The sequence below is a fragment of the Pleurodeles waltl genome, chromosome 1_1, assembly GCF_031143425.1.
Source record: "Pleurodeles waltl isolate 20211129_DDA chromosome 1_1, aPleWal1.hap1.20221129, whole genome shotgun sequence".
NCBI lineage: Eukaryota > Metazoa > Chordata > Amphibia > Caudata > Salamandridae > Pleurodeles > Pleurodeles waltl.
Genome location: NC_090436.1, coordinates 482,038,655 through 482,057,420, shown reverse-complemented (window position 1 = coordinate 482,057,420; position 18,766 = coordinate 482,038,655).

Here is an 18,766-nt window from a genome sequence, read left to right as displayed (position 1 = left end):
CCTGACTTGCACCATTTCTGGACGCCCATACGCCATTTTCCCCCTACGCCGGCGCTGCCTGGTGTACGTCGTTTTTTTTAACGCACACCAGACAGCGCCGGCGGCTAACGCCGGCTAACGTCATTCAATAAATACGGCGCCCGCATGGCGCTTCAGAATGGCATTAGCCGGCGCTAATTTTTTTGACGCAAAACTGCGTTGGCGCAGTTTTGCGTCAAAAAGTATAAATATGGGCCTAAGTTCTTTAATCATAGGAAGCATGAATCAAGTACGCAACCATTATACTAAAGTGTCTTTCCATTCCCATAGACATGACCAAATCTTTATCTTCTTTACCCTATTTGTCTTGCTCACTTCTATGTCCCGTCTTGATATAGACATCAAATTGTTAAGCCAGTCCATATAGGAAGGAGCAGAGGAAGCCATCCACTTCTTGCAAACTTCTCTCCTAGCCAATAGCATTGCATAATACAAAATAGTTTTAACGTTACTCTTAGTTAATTCGTCCCCTTCCTGTACCAAAAAGATAACTAAAGACAAAGTTGAATAGACTTCTCGTCAAAGGATCGCTGAAAGAGCTATGCATACTTCTCTCCAAAAAGAAAACACCATTGGACAGTCGAAAAACATATGACTATCAGAAGCCCCTGACAATCCACATTTCGCACACAACACCTCCTCGCCTCTCCTCATCTTAGAAATCCTATCAGGGGAAAAAAAGGCCCTATGTAAGGTAAAAAGGTGATTCCTCCTCAATTAAGCCAATTTAACAATTTTGAACACCCCTCGCATTGACACTTCCCACCCACTCCGGACCTGCCCCCGAGGAAACTGGCCCTTCCATCGATCATCTGGTAAACTAAAGTAACCCTCTGAAGCATCCAACATTCCCCAATATCATTTGGAAACCTTTTGTACTTGAGCATGAGGCCTTACCAAACCATCCTCTAGGTGATTTGCATGGCCCAAAGTAATGGCGGGCTTGCGAGACCAATCCTTAATCTGGACATATTTCCATCTTGAAAGAGATCCCTCTGTTATTTCTGTAAGCTCCTCCCAAGACAGCAAGGTGCCTGCCTCGATCAGATCCCCCCACACTTCGACTCCAGCTCTCTGTAAAGGTCGAGCCAATACTTTTGTTAAACATTCGAGAGTGCCTGGGGAATCCAAACTGGAGCCCCCAGACTATAATATGGAATCTTTGCCACTCAACGCACCTCAAACCAAACTTTAGCAGCATCTTGAAGTATTCTCAATTTAAAATTTGGGATGCCCGAACTTATATAGGAAGTATCTTGCGCCCCCCTTTTCAGTAGCCACCATACAGTTAAACATTGTACCCACTGCTGACAAATCTGGAGAGGCATCCTAGTGTTATTTAAGTGAAATGCCCAGGCATAATAGTGGACATCCGGGAGAGTCAAACCCCCCTTCCCTCTTTTCCTACACAACTTCTTCCAAGCTATCTAAGGACCCTTGTGTGCCCATATAAAGGAGGTTATTTTCTGTTGACATAAAGCCAACAATTTTTCATCGAAAGATGGCGGGATAGAATTAAAGAGAAAATTCAGCTTAGGCAATATTATCATTTTAACCAAATTCACCCTCCCAATAACTGTAAGCGGCAAATGTAACCAACCAAGCATTAACTTGTTACACTCAGCTATAATTGACCTAATATTTACTACAGGTACTTGTTTCAAATCGTGGACAATGGACAATCCTAAATACCTCATACAAGTCGTAATACGCTGATTTATACCTTTCATATTCCATACCATTATTTCGGCTTTGTCCTTCGGGGCCTGGGGGCCTTACCATTTTTACTCTCTTTTAACACTGCTCTTATCTTCCCCTCCGTGATAGGTCTAGACAAAACGCTCTGTTTACTCCGTGACAAACGGAGAGTCGTATCACTTCCCAACCATGCACCAATCGTCTCCTCGCTTACCTCCCTCTCCTCAGTATAGAGATCTGTGAAAAATGTATAAAAGACCGCCCGTATATCCACTGGAGTTGCAACACTAACCCCTGTCTGAGGATTCACCAATTCCTTAACCCAATTACGCCCCTGATCCTTTTTATACTTCCAAGCTAGTAATTTCCCCATATTTTCTCAATATACAAAGTGGATTAACTCTCTTGCCTCCCATTGCTTAGTAATCCTAGTCTGTAAAACCGATGCCAACTGCAGCTTTAACTGAGGGATCTTATTCTCCAAATTTGTCCGATTTCCACCTTTATTGTAGTAAGTATTATATAAAGCTATTTGTTGTTCTAGAGCTCCCACTTCCTCTCTGTATTTCTTATTCCTATAACTCATAAGACTTATGATTCTTCCCCTTACTACTGCCTTAAAAGTGTCCCATATTACTGCTGATGCTGTCCCCTGGTTCACCCTAAAAAAATCCTCAACCTCCTTCCGAAGAGTACAAATAATCTCATCCTCCATTAAGAGAGACCGATCAAAATTCCATCTGACCCCCCCTGCAAGAGGACAACTCAAACTTAAGGTCACTGCAGCATGATCTGATAAATGGGCAGGTGAGTAAACTATAGACTCTACCAAATGACATATAGCGTGGTCCACTAGAAACTAGTCAATCCGTGATGCATGACCATATTTTTGATTATAAAATGAGAATTCCTGCTTTTGCCCTGCTCTCTACCTCAACAAATCGCACAAGCTAAAGTCCTTCATCATTAACTTTAAATATTGCTGAGACTTTGGAGTAGCCACTGACCTAGATTTTGCTGACCTGTCAAGCCTACTATCAAGAATCACATTAAAGTCACCCATCATAATAACTGGGTCTGAAAAACTCAAAAGATGGGAAAAAACTGTCCTAAGAGGTTCCAAATCGTCGCAGTTAGGACCATAATATCCTACCAGTGTAAATGCCTTACCCCCCATCTGTAATCTAAGTATAATCCATCTCCCTAACTTATCCGTTAACACCTTAAATAGGGTGACATTCAGCTGACGCTTGACCAAAATCGCCACTCCCTTTGTATCAAAATTGTGCTCAGTGGTAACAAAATCCCCTACCCATCTCTGTGTTATAAACAAAACAGCACTCTCCTCTTTAGTCAAATGTGTTTCCTGTAAAACTATAATATGGGCTGGAGAGTCCCTAAGAAATTGCAGAACTCTCCAGGCCCTAGCTCGTACACGAAGCCCGTTGACATTCCATGACATCACTTTCACTAGATCCTTCCTGACTCCCTGGGCCCCCTGGCTCTTATCCAAATAAAAATAAATCTGAGGTGTATAAGGTAATTTTTTTTTTTTTTTGCCAGCATTCCTACCCCTTAGCACCCCCCCCACAAACCCCCCTAACGTGCCCCTCCCCACCCTCCCTGGGAGAACCCCCACCACCATAGTGGGGTCAATTTCAGGAGTGTCAGACACTATGTCTTCCACATCTGGTCTTGGGCATTCTGCAGGGAGGTGAGAGCGTATCTCCTTGTCAAAACTCCTTCTAAGATTGGAGTGAACATATTGTGCCATTTCAGATGACGGAACCCAATTGGAAGATCTGGGATGCACAATCTCGGTGGGGTCAAAATCCAAAACCTGAAAAGGTGGTGCCTGTTTCTTTGCTTTCTTACTGGGACCCGGAGCCTCCGAGTCATCAGAATCCTTAGAAGAAGAATCCTTATCCGAAGAGGATGGGGAAAAGGTAGATTCTTTTTTAGAGCTATAGTTATGTTCGGTAGCTCATTTTTTGCGCAGTTTGTCAAATAAGTCAGCATGCAAGTCCCCAGAAGAAGCATCTGTTCCTTCGATATTTTTTGATTTAGACTTGGACTTTGCTTTATTTCCCTCAGGAAGGGGTTGTTTCCCATGAAGCCAACCACGGGAACATGCATATTTAAATAGCTGACCCAAAAAGGGTCCTAAGGCTCTCACTAGGGCGTCATTTACGGACTGTGAACCCTAGTATCAAGGGCTTCCACTAGGTTAACCTCCAGCTGGTTACCAATGTCTCCAGGGTAGTACCCAGCTTCTTGCTCACTCCATTGAGCAATTATATTAGAGTGGAACAGGGTAAAATTGGGCAAGTAAAAGCGGGAGTGCAAAAAACCCCTAACAGGCCAAAAGAAAAATGTATGTGCCCAATAAGGTGTGGAGGGAGCAGCCCGTTGGGCACTCTAGGCCAAGCCTTTATTATTTATACAACCCAGACGTTTAGAACACGTTGGGTGTCAGGGAGTACAGAGAGAAGGAATGAATACTGGGCTTCCCCTCTAGCGTGAGCAGCAATCACGAGCCGATCTCCTTCAAAAGAGAAACCGAAAGGATCGGCTCATGAAGCAGCGCACACCCAAGGAGGAATATAACCATAAATGAAAGACTACGTGCGCGACGCGCGTAGCAGGCTCCACATAAAAAAGGGCCAATTAAAATCGGCACAAAGCCGATAACGAAGAAGCGCACGAAGCGCTAAAAACAATAAATAAGCGAGCTAAATTGCATCGCTGCTTAGATAATCACAATGAGAAATACAAACAATCTTATAACAAGTATTAAGAATGGGGGGAAAGAAAATAGTACTTATCTTAAAGAAAGAGGAAGTGACATTTGGGGTTATGGTATTTATGGACAGAGGTCGTGGCTGGTGATTGGGGCATGTGATCATGTATTAAGCATCATGGGATGTGTCGTTTTTTCTTTAACTGTTAACTGATTGGCTGCTATATTTTGGACAGTAAAGAGAGAGATAGCATAATCATCGCCTTGAAAATTCTTGACGCGTCAGCTAGAATTTCTTTTATTATTCAGTTCAGGAAAGGTTAGCTTGCTGGTATTTCACTGATAACAATGTAGCCAGACAAAAGAAGCATGTGCGTCAGTCCCACCTCTCGTCCTTTCCTCAGGGCACTGAATGCGTACCTGAATCCTTCCGTTAACTATGACAGTGTCCTTCGATGACAGTACGGTCGCTTTTTTACTCGCATGCGCACTGACCGTACTTTCCGCATAAACCTTCTTCTCACTCCAAAATAGATGAGCACTTGACTGGGGCCAGGTCTGTAATTCTTCAGGTAAAGGAGATTGTTATACGTGGGTTCCGCAATCTCTGTGCTCGTCCCCAAAATGCCTGTAGTAATGAAGCCCTCGGCACATGTAGAAGTGGAAATACTTCAGTTTATTCTCACACAGAGACTGCCACACAGGTACACTATATCCAAACCTCTTCCAACATTCCATCCCAGAACCCCTTGACATTACAACCCACACCACATGAGATAAGCTCGTGTAAACCACTACACTACCTTTTTGCGGTTGGACACTGTTCTTATGTGAAAAATGAGAAATTATCTATGATCTCATCTACACTGCTTTGCTGTAGTGTGTAATTGTTCTTATAAAAAGCACTGTGATATTCATTAGGTCTTATTCATGCTATAGAAAACTGCAAAAATTATTAGGTAAAAATAAAATTATACACCAAACGCAATACTCCGACAGCTGCAATTAAAAATGTCACAAATAATCTTAAAAATAAGATTACATATCATAATACCCTTAATACTATAAAGGAGATGACTACATTAAACGTTTTAATTTAGTATTATGTGTTATTCAAATATATTTTTTAATTATATTGTGCTTTTCGGTTTTGTTGCTTATTAGTATAAAGTAGGGGTCGGCATAATTTTTTATTCCACTGGCAGAATAGGAAGAATTGAGTAACTCTGCGTTACTCTTATAAAATGCAATTACTAATAAACTCCACCGCTCTGCCAGAGGAAATAATATGTGCTTTTTGGTTCACAAACAGGGCTGGGTGAGGGAGCTGTCCCTCTATGTTTAAAAACACTGCAGGGTAAACTTTAATCTGCAGTGGTTTTTAAACATAGAGGTGCAGGTCTCTCTTCTGGCCCTGTTTAAAAACCACTGACTGCACTGCTGAGCATAATCATTGGCACCCTTACATACTCAGAATATATGAACAGAAGTGCCAAAAACCAAATTAATTTACAGTGCATACCGCTCAGCACCCTTAGATATCCTGCAGTAATCACCACTGCAAAGTATGTAAGGGCATCGAGGGGTAAGGATTGTAAGTACATTTGGTATTTGGCAGTGATATTTCTTAGCACAAAATACATCCTTGCATCCATTTTGAGATGCAAAGGTGGGTTTTACGCTGTGTAAATATTGCCAGATGCCCAATCCGACCCATCGTGGAATTCTGCAGAATCTCCCTGAATTTTAATGTAATTCCACAGAGTTCTGCTGAATCAAATTTTGCCAATTGGGCCCACCCGAGTATAAACATGGTGAGGTCATAAACATTGTATCTGGTGTGGGAGTTACAGGTATCACAGTGTTAGGCAATGAGAGAGATGGGCCTTACAACGGAGTACTTCACTTCCAGGACATTTAAAACCTGAACACACGTCATATAATTTTTAAATACAATGCACGCTGCCCTATAAGCCTTTTGCACCTACAGTAGGATGACTTCCAAGTATTATAAAAGGAGATGTATGCCTGGCAAAAGGTTTATTTTGCTAGGTCAAAATGGCAGTTTAAAACTGCACAACGGGCTGCAGTGTCAGACTTGAGACGTTTTAAAGTGTTTCTTTACAGGTGTCACAATGAGTGCTGCAGGCCCATTAGTAAGCATTTAATTTACAGGTCCCAAGAACCATCCACTAGGAACATACAAGACAATTACATTTTCCAATTAAGTGTAGGACAGTTTTGCCATGTTTGAAGTAGAGAGCACTAGCACTTTAGCACTGGTTAGCAGTAGTAAAGTGAACAGAGTCCTAAAGCCAACAGAACAAATTAAGTGAAATAGGGGTGATGGAGCAAAGTTTGGGGAGATACCATGCCAAGAATGGTAGGTCTAACACAGTGGAAATCTGTCCAGACGTTTTGAAGAAATTAGTGTTTGAAGAGGAGCTAGGTCTGGGCATGAAAGGGTTAATGCTCAGAAGAAGTTAGTTAGGTCCCTAAGGAAGTCAGACAGTACTATAAAAGGTTTAAAAATATGGCCTTCTGATTGGCTGAGGGAGATTTGTCTCCCACTGGTCTTTTCAGTACTACAATACTGGTGTGCTGCAGTACTGGTGCCGGTGCCATGGTACTCAAGATCTGATTGGCTTGCTGCAATGCTGAAGGAAACATTTGGGCTGCCATTACAGGGTTGTAATATCCTGTCACCCACAGGGCCATGTGGGATGGGGGCGAGGCGTCCCAAAGGGACCATGCTTTAAGTCAAATTTTAAAAAACATATTATTTTGTATGCTGTGTCAAAAGTACAGTGGTACCAGCTGCTGGTATCATGGTGCTCAGCACGGCACCCCTTGTGACGATGTGGTAGTGGTACTACGGTATTAAACAATCATTAAAAGAATTACAAAGGTCTGATCACCTGCCACTGAGCAGGCCGTAGGCCGTGCGCAGTTGGGGCCAGCTGCCTGCTATGGGTTTGTCGTATGGCCTGGCAGCTATGTGCTCTTTGCATTTTTCCTAATAGGGAGATGGACGTTTTGTGGTCGATTCGAAAAAGGCATGTAAGAGAATGTAAAAGAAGACTCCTGAAGAACTACTTCCCATACTCATAAATGCTTTGCGAATCGGTCCCAAAGAATGTTGGGTTAATTTGCCTTTTTTAGAAGCACTCAGGGTGTACTTAAATTATTTATTGTCCTTGCTTAATGAAAATACAGTCTGCCTCACACATTGTACGTGTCCATACAAGGATGTTAGAAATAATGTCTTTGGTGAAGTTATATTTGATTTCATCACTGTTTTGAGATCTAGTCTCTGAATCCATTGATAATGTCATTTCAGATCACTTGAGATGTGCTCACTGATGATGTCTGAGATCATGAGCAATGCATGGCGGGGTGAGTTATGGTTTGCACAGCTAACCATAACTAGAGAATTTCACTGTTTTTAGGCTTTGTTCCAAAACCTCTTTTTACTGTGTTTTTCAGAGAATTTCTGAGTTGTGTTTAGGTTCAGATAAAAACTTTAATGCAGATGATTATAAAGAGAGCTTATAGGCGAAAGAGTGTGGCGAAAGAGAAGAATGGCAGTCAGGGGTACAACTCAGAAGAAACATTGAAATGGTTGAGTTTTAGGAAAATCTCTGTTGCACTGTCATGCACATTTGTAAATAGAGTGAACAATTATGCTTTTGAAAGTGCCAGTAGTTGAAAGGTGTGTACCGCTAGAAGGACACAGTGTGGAAGCTAAATAAAAAGACACAGGCAAAGTCAAGTTTCATGTGCAGCTGTATTTTTCATGAATTCATAGGGCGATGAGCTTAGAAATAACATGTTCCATAAGAGAATCACCTGCCAGAACTTTTATGCATGAAAACCACAAAGGCGTCAAAATACTTCCTATAATCAGGATACAGAAAAAGGTGATTCCTTCATCACTCTGGGTAACTATATAGTGTGATGTTGCTCATAGGGTGCATTGTGCTACACATATATTAGGCATCTAACCAATCAGAGTAAAACATAATTTCATGATGGCAAGATGATACAAGATAACCCTAAGCAGGACTTTCACATTGCTCCAATGGTTGGGATTTTCCAAGGCATCAACAAAACAATTTCTTCACAACCCCTGTCCAGACATACGTGGACATCCCGATGTCTGTTTTTTGCTGGGCGAATGAAGCAATGCATGTCGCTTGAGGTGTCTCTTTTAAGCAAGCCTTGCATTACAAGCTATCTGTCTGAGTACATTAGTTTATCTGCTGTCATCCCCATTCTGAACACACTTTGCAGGCCTTTTTCATAATTGAATATCGCAAAATGTGAAAGAGACATGATGAGTTCCACATAAAATAAAACATTCTTCTTCAGGGTTAGCCGCCTGCTATGGGTTTGGCATACGGCCTGGCAGCTATGTGCTCTTCGTACTTTTCCTAATAGGGAAATGGACGTTTTGTGGCTGATTCACAAAGGCATGTAAGAGAAAGAGTGTGGTGAAAGAGAAGAATGGCAGACATGGGTACATCTCATAAGAAACTATTTTAATTAGAATGGTTGGGTTCTGCAAATCTGTGTTGCACCTTCATGCACATTTGTAAATAGAGTGAACAATTATGCTTTTGAATATGCCAGGATTCAAAAGGTTTGCACCGCAAGGGCACAGTTGTAAAACATTTGAAAACATCATTCTGTTACTTCATCGAAACATGCCTTCGTAATATCATTACCTTTGTTTAGCCAACGGCCAGTTAAAAAATGTGGAAAAGATTTACATTACATTCAAGCACCATTTATCAAACTGATTAAATGTTAAGGGTAACTGTAGATCCCTATTTGATTGGGTAACTGCAGGCAAAATGCGTCTATGTCTAAGTAACGTAGGCCCTCATTATGACATTGGCGGTAACTCCCACTTACCGCCATGCTGACGGCCACCAACTTACCGCAGAGGATATCCGTTCACCATATTATGACACACACACCAATACAACAGAATTCAGCCACACACACAAATCCGCCAGCCCAAAGGTCAGTGATAAAGTGTCAGTATCAAAACCCATACCGTTGCACCAACAGAACAACACCCATCACATTATGACCCACGAATCACCACAGCGGACATTCAACGGTGGTAAACCATTGGCGGTACATACCGCCACACTCACATTGGACACCCACAGACAAAACAACACCGCATTGGACAATTCAAACAACACACACCTGACACCCATACACACACCACACCCACACCACTATAAAACACCCACCCACATTACCCACAACCCTTTACAACTACAAAGCATTGCCACCAGAGAGACACCAAGACCACTGACACAACCAGAGCCACACACTACTCACACCTATACACAACTCACGCACTCCACATCATACACCCCAACATATTGACCAACACACCCTCACCAACACACCTCACATAACACCCATGGCACCACAAAGATACCCCCATTTCACAGAGGAGGAGCAAAGAGTCATGGTGGAGGAAATTGTCAGGGTAGAGCCACAGCTATTTGGAGCACAGGTTCAGCAGATATCAATAGCCAGGAAGATGGAGCTATGGTGGAAAATCGTGGACAGGGTCAACGCCGTGGGACAGCACCCCATAACTAGGGATGACATCAGGAAGAGGTGGAACGACCTGCGGGGGAAGGTACATTCCATAGTAGCAAGACACCAGCTCGCTATCCAGAGGACTGGCGGTGGGCCCCCACCTCCTCCCCCACAACTCACAGCATCGGAGGAGCAAGTCTTGGCAATACTGCATCCTGAGGGCCTGGCTGGAGTCGGAGGAGGACTGGACTCTGGTAAGTCAACTCTCTACTATTATCACCCCCCCCCACCTGCATGCCATCACACACTCTGACCCTCACTCCCATCACTCCACTACATCCCACACACCCCACCATCACATCGCACTTATCCCAATGCCAAACCCTGCATGCTGTACCAAAGCATGGACACCCCTCACAGCCCTGCATGGACACTCATCACTAGAGCATGCATAGCAGAGAGAACTAACAATCCCACCATACACTAACATATACAATTGAAAGCTGGTAGGGTAAATCCAACCACAGATGTACAATATGTCAGACACATAAACCATAACACATCATTTACATTCCCACAGGTACGCAAGCCAATGTCAGCGGAGAAGAGGTGCCAGCACTATCTAGTCCCCCAACTGAAGAGGCCCACAGTGATGACAGCAACTCTGGTCTTCAGGATCTGGATGACCTACCTGTCCCATCAGGGACCACTGGACAGCGGGCTGCCCAGACCTAGTCACACACACTACCACCGGGCCTCCGCATCTGGAAATAGCACCCACCAAGCGTACCCACACCTCTGTCCCCAGGACACATCAATCTTCAGTGTGCCCACCTATACAGGGACCCCAGGCCACACCTCGCCCCCAAGACAATCAGGGACCGGGGGTCAGTGGCAGTGGGCACACGGTTCAGGGGACAAAAGCACAGGCGAACAGGTTAAACTCTGAGGACTGCTCTGCACCAGAAGGAGGACAAGCCCAGGGAACCAACTCTCCAGGAGGCACTCGCTGAGTTCTAGGGAGCCTATCAACATTCCCAGGACAATGTGGCCAGATCCTGGAAAACGTGCAGGAGAACAGGCGCCTGCAGGAGGGACAGTACCAGGGGATCACGACGGACTTGCAGGGCATCAACAACACCTTGACCTCCATTGCACGAGTGCTGGCAGACATGGCCAACATTATGCAGGAGGCAGTCTCACACCAGGGGGCCCCTGCCACTAGCCAGACCTCTGAACAGCCTTCCACGTACGCTGCAGCTAGTGGCCAGGAGGCTCCGCCACAGGACTCACTGGCCACCAGCACCTCTTCCCCTGCAGAAGGTGACCCACCACTTGCCAAGACCCCTGCCAGGAAATGAGACTCTCCTGACTGTCACCCTTGTGTCCCACTCAGTCGCCCTGTCCACCTTGAACTGCCATTGCTCCCCTTCCTATGACCCCTTGGACAATGCACTTGTGCTACAAACAGACTGGAACAATACCCTGGACTTTCCTCCATCATCACCCCATCTCATTGCACTCTTATGTTAGCACTTAAATAAACACCCTTTAAAAAAAATCCATTTTGAGTATGTCTTGTATATCAAATATGTATTGATTGAAACAGGTACAAACATTGAAAATGAACTGTACATAGAATGAGCATAGATTAATGACCTGTAGCTGGTTGTAGTGATCACACCAAGAGTATATGTCAATTCACCAACATCTGCAAAATGAACTGGCAAAGGGAACAGTAAGTGGGTATAGAAGTGGGAAATATCAGCATGCCACTGCCACACAGATTACAATCAAAGTCATTGAAATGTAAAGTTACACTGTCCTACCTGTGTGTCATTGGAAGTATTGTCCAATAACTGATGTTCTGTTGTCCTCATCCTCTGCCTCCTCATCCTCACTGTCCACAGGGTCTACTGCTGCCACACGGGCATCTCCAGTCTCCTCCTCCTGCAGAAAAGGGACATGTCGTCTTAGGGCCAGGTTGTGCAACATGCAGCATGCCACTACTGTCTGGCAGACCTTCTTGGGAGACTAGCACAGTGATCCACCTGTTAGATGGAGGCACGGAACCTGGCCTTCAGGAGGCCAAAGGTCCTTTCAATTATCCTTCTTGTTCGCCCATGTGCCTCATTATAATGTTCTTCTGCCCTTGTCCTGGCATTCCTCACAGGGGCCAGCAGCCATGACAGGTTTGGGTGGCCAGTCACCTGCAATATTGAGGAACAACATTTAGCCACGCACTATCCTATATGTCCCACACCATACCTATATACCAATATCTACTGGGTGAGAACCAGGGCTCACCTATTAGCCACACCCTGCACCTCTGTAGTTGGGCCATCACATGTGGGATGCTGCTATTCCTCAGGATAAAGGCATCATGCACTGACCCAGGATACTTAGCATTGACGTGGGAGATGTACTGGTCCACCAAGCACACCATCTGAACATTCATGGAGTGGAAACTCTTACAATTCCTGAACACCTGTTCATTCTGCGGGCGGGACAAATGCAATATGTGTTCCATCAATCGCCCCTGTTATGTTGGGGATATGTCCCATTGCATAGAACTCAGCCTTCACTGTGGCCAAATCTTCAACCTTGGGAAATACAATGTAGCTGCACATGTGTTTAATCAGGGCAGACAAGACTCTTGTCAGCACGTTTGAGAACATTGGCTGTGACATTCCTGCTGCCAAGCCCACTGTCACTTGGAAAGAACTAGTTGCCAGGAAATGGAGTGCAGATAGCACTTGCACAATATGGGGGATCGCAGTGAGGTGACAGATAGCAGATATCAGGTCAGGCTCCAATTGGGCACACAGCTCTGTGATTGTGGCCCTGTTGAGTCTATAGGTGAGGATAATGTGCCTGTCCTCCAGTGTTGCCAAGCCCACCAGGGGTCTGTACACATGGGTTGTCTCCATCTACTATTCATCCGCAGCGGTAGGTATCTAAGGGACACAAGAGTGAGGAGGCTGTCACAAACTGAACACTGGAACCACAACAGGAGTTTTCAATCTGGAAACTTGTAATGTGTCGGTGTGATTTGTCCAGTATGTGCCTATTTCTCCTGTGACGCAGCATGAATCCATAGGGCTGCCCCCCCTGAAATGGCATCTGCCTGTCCTGTGTGGAGGGACAGGTGGAAATGAGGTAATTCCGCTGACATTGTGTGCCGTGTCTGGAGGCAGTCGGGACCCGCTGTGCAACTCCTCATTGGTTAATATTGGGCCTTAGTGGTTACAGTGGGCAATGGTGAGCTACACCGGTGGTGACGGTATGCCCCGCCCGGACGTGACCGTCATTTTCTATCTGATTCCTCACTTGTTTTCTGACGTTCCATAGGAGAGGACCTACACTGCATGTGTTGCTGTGACCTGTGTCTGGAAACTACCATGGCCCGTGTGACCAGGAAAAGGGCCCCAGCCTTCACTTCGGAGGAGTTGGAGAGACTGGTGGATGGGGTCCTACCCCAGTACGGACTGCTGTATGGTCCTCCAGACCAACAGGTGAGTACACTGTGGGCACGATGCATGTGGCATGAATGCATGGAGAGGTGTGTGTGAAGGCCTAATGTAAGGGGGTGGATGTCCTCTTTGTGGCATACAGCATGTGTGCTGGGCTATGTGTGTGCCAATGGTGATGGGGACGGGAATGGTGGGCCATATGTGTAACAGGCTGGACTGTTTGTCTAATGGTATTTTTCTGTGTGTATTGCCTCTGCAGGTCAGCTCCCCTCAAAAGAAGGGTATATGGCATGCCATCGCCAAGGAGGTGCGGACCCTGGGGGTCTATGGCAGGCGGAGCACCCACTGTCACAAACGGTGGGAGGGCCTGAGACGCTGGGCACGGAAGACGGAGGAGGCCCAGCTGGGGATGGCCTCCCAACAAGGAAGGGATGCCTGTTGAACCCTGACCCCCCGTGATGGCCCGCATACTGGCGGTGGCCTATTCAGAACTGGATGGGCGCTTGAAGGCATTACAGCAGCCACAAGGGAGTGAGTACAGTGCCGATCATTACAACTTACGCCTGGTGGGGTGGTATCCGGGTGGTGGATGCGTGTCAGTTGGTGCCCTAGGCCAGGCCTGATATAGCAGCATAGGTCCTCCGGTGGCTAGGGTTCTGAAGGGATAATCCTGCATACCTAGCTTGTAAGCATCCTCTACTGGTCAGGGCTGTGTAGGCCCAGGTGTGCTGCAGTTGGCAGTGTGTGCCCATTCTCATGCCTTGGTGGCTAGCAATATCAGTGGTGGTGAAATGCATAGTGTGTAGGCCTGTTCCCTGTGTATGAGGGTGCTGTGTATGCCAACGGTGGTGTTGGTGCAGCCATTGACCCAGTGTATCCTTTGTCTCTCTTCCCCCTTTTTTTGTTTTGTCATCCTGTCCTTATGCATTAGCATCATCTGGTGGAGGATCGGAGGCACCAGTGATGGAGGGAGCTGCATCCCACAGGACCCAGGAGGCAGAGTCCACCGATGCTGAGGGCACCAGTGGGAATGAGGGTGAGGGAAGCACCACGGCAGAGACTGGAGGGGACACTTCAGACACAGATACCTCCACCGATGGAAGCTCCATGGCGGTGGTGGACACTTCTATGACCACCCCAGCTACAGGTACAGCCACCACCCTCATACCAGAACTGTCCTCCCAGCAGCCCCTCATCGAGTTTCCCGTGCCCGCTCACACAGGAGGGTGGGCATCTCCTTCGTCCCAGGCACCTCAGGCCCTGCCCCAGTGAGCCCTGCTGCCCTGAGTGAGGAGGCTATTGATCGATTCAGGCTCTGGCCTCCTCTTTGATGGCAGCCATTGTCCCTGTTTCTACCGTCCTCCCTCCAAATTCCACTTCCCAGTCCCATTCTCCTCAACCCCAACCCATCCCAGGCACACATATAGACGAGCATGCACACAAGACAACACCTAAGAGTGGCACAGGCAAACACAAGCACCACACCTCATCCCACAGGCACTCACACAAACAACATTCATTTGCAGACACACCAACATCCACTATTTCCTCTGTCTCCCCCCCTCTCCCTCCACCACCTCCCTCCCAGCTATGTCCAAACTCACACCTATATGCACTACATCATCATCCACTACCAGCATCATCACCACACCAAGCAGAACACACACCTCACTGGCAGACACCTCCACAACATCCATGCACATGTCCCATATGTCCTCTGCCACTGTGTCTGTCCCCCCTCCTAAAGTACACAAACACAAGCACCAAGACAACCAACAGCCATCCACCTCACAACAGCATACAGCCCTTGCACCCAAATCCAGCAGACAAACATCTCAAACAACCACTCCCTCATCCTCCAATCCCATTCCTTCTTCGTCTTCCTGGCCCAATGCCCCTAAGAAACTTTTCCTATCCAACAATGACCTCTTCCCTACCCCTTGCCCCCCGGCCAGGGAAACACAAGCCCAGCCAAGCACCTCAGCCACACAGTCCACGGGCCCAGTTCCATACACACCTACTCGTGGTGGAAAGGAATACAGGCCACATTTACTGAAGGGGAAGGAGCATGCACCAGCCAGACTAGAGGGGAAGGAGCCTGCACCGGCAGGCAAGAAGGGCAAGGGGCCTGTTCCTTCCACCCGAAAAGGCAAGGAGCCTGCACCAGCAGGCAAGAAGGGCAAGGAGCCTGCACCAGCAGGCAAGAAGGGCAAGGAGCCTGCACCTGCCAGCCGAAAGGGCAAGGAGCCTGCACCAGCAGGCAAGAAGGGCAAGGAGCTGGCACCTGCCACTCGAAAGGGCAAGGAGCCTGCACCAGCAGGCAAGAAGTGCCAGGAGCCTACACCAGCAGATGTCACGGAGCGCTCACCACCAACCATGGTTCTGCATAGATCCGAGGGTGCAGGGGATGTGCAGGAACCTCCCACCACCACCGCCACCACCAAAGTGCATCAATCCAAGGGTGCCAGGGATGTGCAGGAACCTCCCGCCACCACCAGCACCACCACAGTGCATCCATCCGAGGGTGCAGGGGATGTTCTGAAGCCTCCCACCACCACCATCACCAACACAGTACAGCCATCACCACCGGCGGACACAATGCAATCCTGCCTCCATGGGCTACTGTGCTGCCTGTCCACTCCAGAACCAGTGGGCAAGACACCCACTCAAGAGACTGTGGCCTATCACTCCCCAGGACCAAGCACAGGGCATGTTGCCCCCTCCAGAACCAGTGGGCAAGACACCCACTCCAGAGACTTTGGCTTATCACTCCCCAGGACCAAGCACAGGGCATGTTGCCCCCTACAGAACCAATAGGCAAGACACCCACCTGAGAGACTGTGGTCTATGACTCCCCAGGACCAAGCGCAGGGCATGTTGCCCCCTCCAGAACCAGTGGGCAAGACACCCACCTGAGAGACTGTGGCCAATCACTCCCTAGGCCAAGCACAGGGCATGTTGCCCCCTCCAGAACCAGTGGGCAAGACACCCACTTGATAGACTGTGGCATATCACTCCCCAGGACCAGGCACAGGGCATGTTGCCCCCCCAGAACCAGTGGTCTTCTTTCAGTTCCCGGCTGAGGTGCCCCGTCCTCCCCCTGAGGTGCCTGGCTATTTGCCAACTGAGGCCCCTGCAGTGTTCTCTCTGTGTTGATCCAGGTGACAAGTGGGGCCTTGGACTTTGGCCTGTGGCCATGTAGCCCACGCGAACTGAGGACTGGGCAGTGTCCCTTGTTCTGTGCATTTGTAAATATCTGTTATATTGGCAACATTTTTTTTTTTTTACTGTGTTGATATTATTACACTCCCAGGGTCGGATGGGATCCCCTCAGATATGTTTAAAGCGGACCAGAACATCTGGGGTCCGTATATTAATAGGCTTTCTAATGCTATTCTGCTTACTAGATCCTATCCTGACTCATGGAAAGAGGCAATTATTGTGCCCATATACAAGAAAGGAGAGAGAAATTCCCCGGGAAATTACAAACCTATCAGCCTTCTTGACAACCTTCAAAAAATATTTTGCCACCAATTTTTGAGCAGGCTGAGGAAATGGATAGTGGAAAACCAAATCTTAAGCCACCTCCAAGCGTGTTTTAGGGAAAAAGTCAGTACAATAGACCAGATTTTTCGCTTTATGTCCAGTAAATGGAAAATTGTTGACACGGACTCAGGCCACCTATTTGTAGCATTTGTCGATTTAAAATCATCCTTCGATTTAGTACCCCGCTTCAAATTGTGAGAGGTCTTGATCAAACTGGGAGTTCCCTGTCAGAAGTAGATGGGGTCCGCGAGGTGAACTAACTGAAGAATTTCTCACTGCCCGCGGCGTGAGACAAGGTTGTGTACTCGCCCCTACTTTATTCCTCCTATTTATAAATGCATGCATTCCCTATCTTATGGAGAGTTCCAATGATGCCCCCAAGATAGGAGGGCAGAAGATTCCTTGCCTCCTATTTGCCGATGACACCTTGTTGATATCCCAAACAGCTACAGGCCTTTCAACCTTGCTCTCGATGTTTATGGACTTCTGCAATGATCATGGCCTGGAAATTAACCGATCGAAAACTAAATGCATGGTTTTTGGGGACAAAAAAGGCAGGATTAGGTGACCCATTTATCTAGAGGGTGCCACGCTGGAAAGAGTTGGCTACTTTGACTATTTAGGTCTGAAATTAGAAGACACACATAAATGGCACTCTCATCTCCAGAAAGCAAACCTCCGCTTGAAACAACGAGCGAGTGGTATCGTAAGATTTGCAGCCAGATCCCCTAGCTTTGCCATAACGCCCGTATTTTTAAATATATAAATCGCAAGCAAGGGGGGGGGCTCTTTATGGAGCTGAATTGTGGGGTCATTGCAATCTAGACGACCTGACAAGGGCGGAAAACTCTTTTCTAAAGATGCTGCTAACAGTTCCCTCCAGTACCCCAACGCTTCCTATCCAAATGGATCTAAATTTGCCTCCAATTAGCCAGATCGCTGCTCTCAGGCCTCTATTGTTTTGGATTCGCCTATGGTCACTAGATTATCTTATTCCCTAGAGTCGCGGGCTAGCTAACCTGCTGGATAACAACACTAGTTCAAAAATTAAGTGGTGTGCGTATGTAGACTTCATACTACTTGGTTTGGGGACATACTGGAAGGATCCGTTATCTATTCCAAAAAATGCAACACAGATTCTGAAGGATGCATTTTGGCTCAATGCCCAACTTACACAATTGTCTGCAGTCTCATCATCATCTATGACTGGCACTTTTCTAAAAATCAAATGCCACTATGAATCTGAGCAATACATGGATACATGACTTTCCCCACGTGCACGTGCATTGTATACTAGATTTAGGATAGGCTCTCTCCCTCTGCGCATCCTAACTTACAAATGGACCAATACTAGTTGCACCTCTAAGATGTGCCCGATGGGTTGCGCTAGGGAAGAATCCATAACCCATGTCCTCTTTCAATGTTCTGCATACCATAAACAGAGGGCTTTTTGGATTATTCCATTATGTAGAAAAATGGGTTTTAGGAATTGCCTATCGGCTTTGAGAGTCTTTAAATCTGATCCATCTGTTTTAGTGGCTTGCTGTTTGGCAAAATATTTAGAATCTATTTGGCATTGCAGATTGAATATGTTAAAAAAAACATGGGAAAATTTAACAATAGACGTTGGGAGTGGTCATTGATGAACTTACTCGTGAATTTTAATGTATGCATCCATCAACTTCTCACTGTCTAATGAATT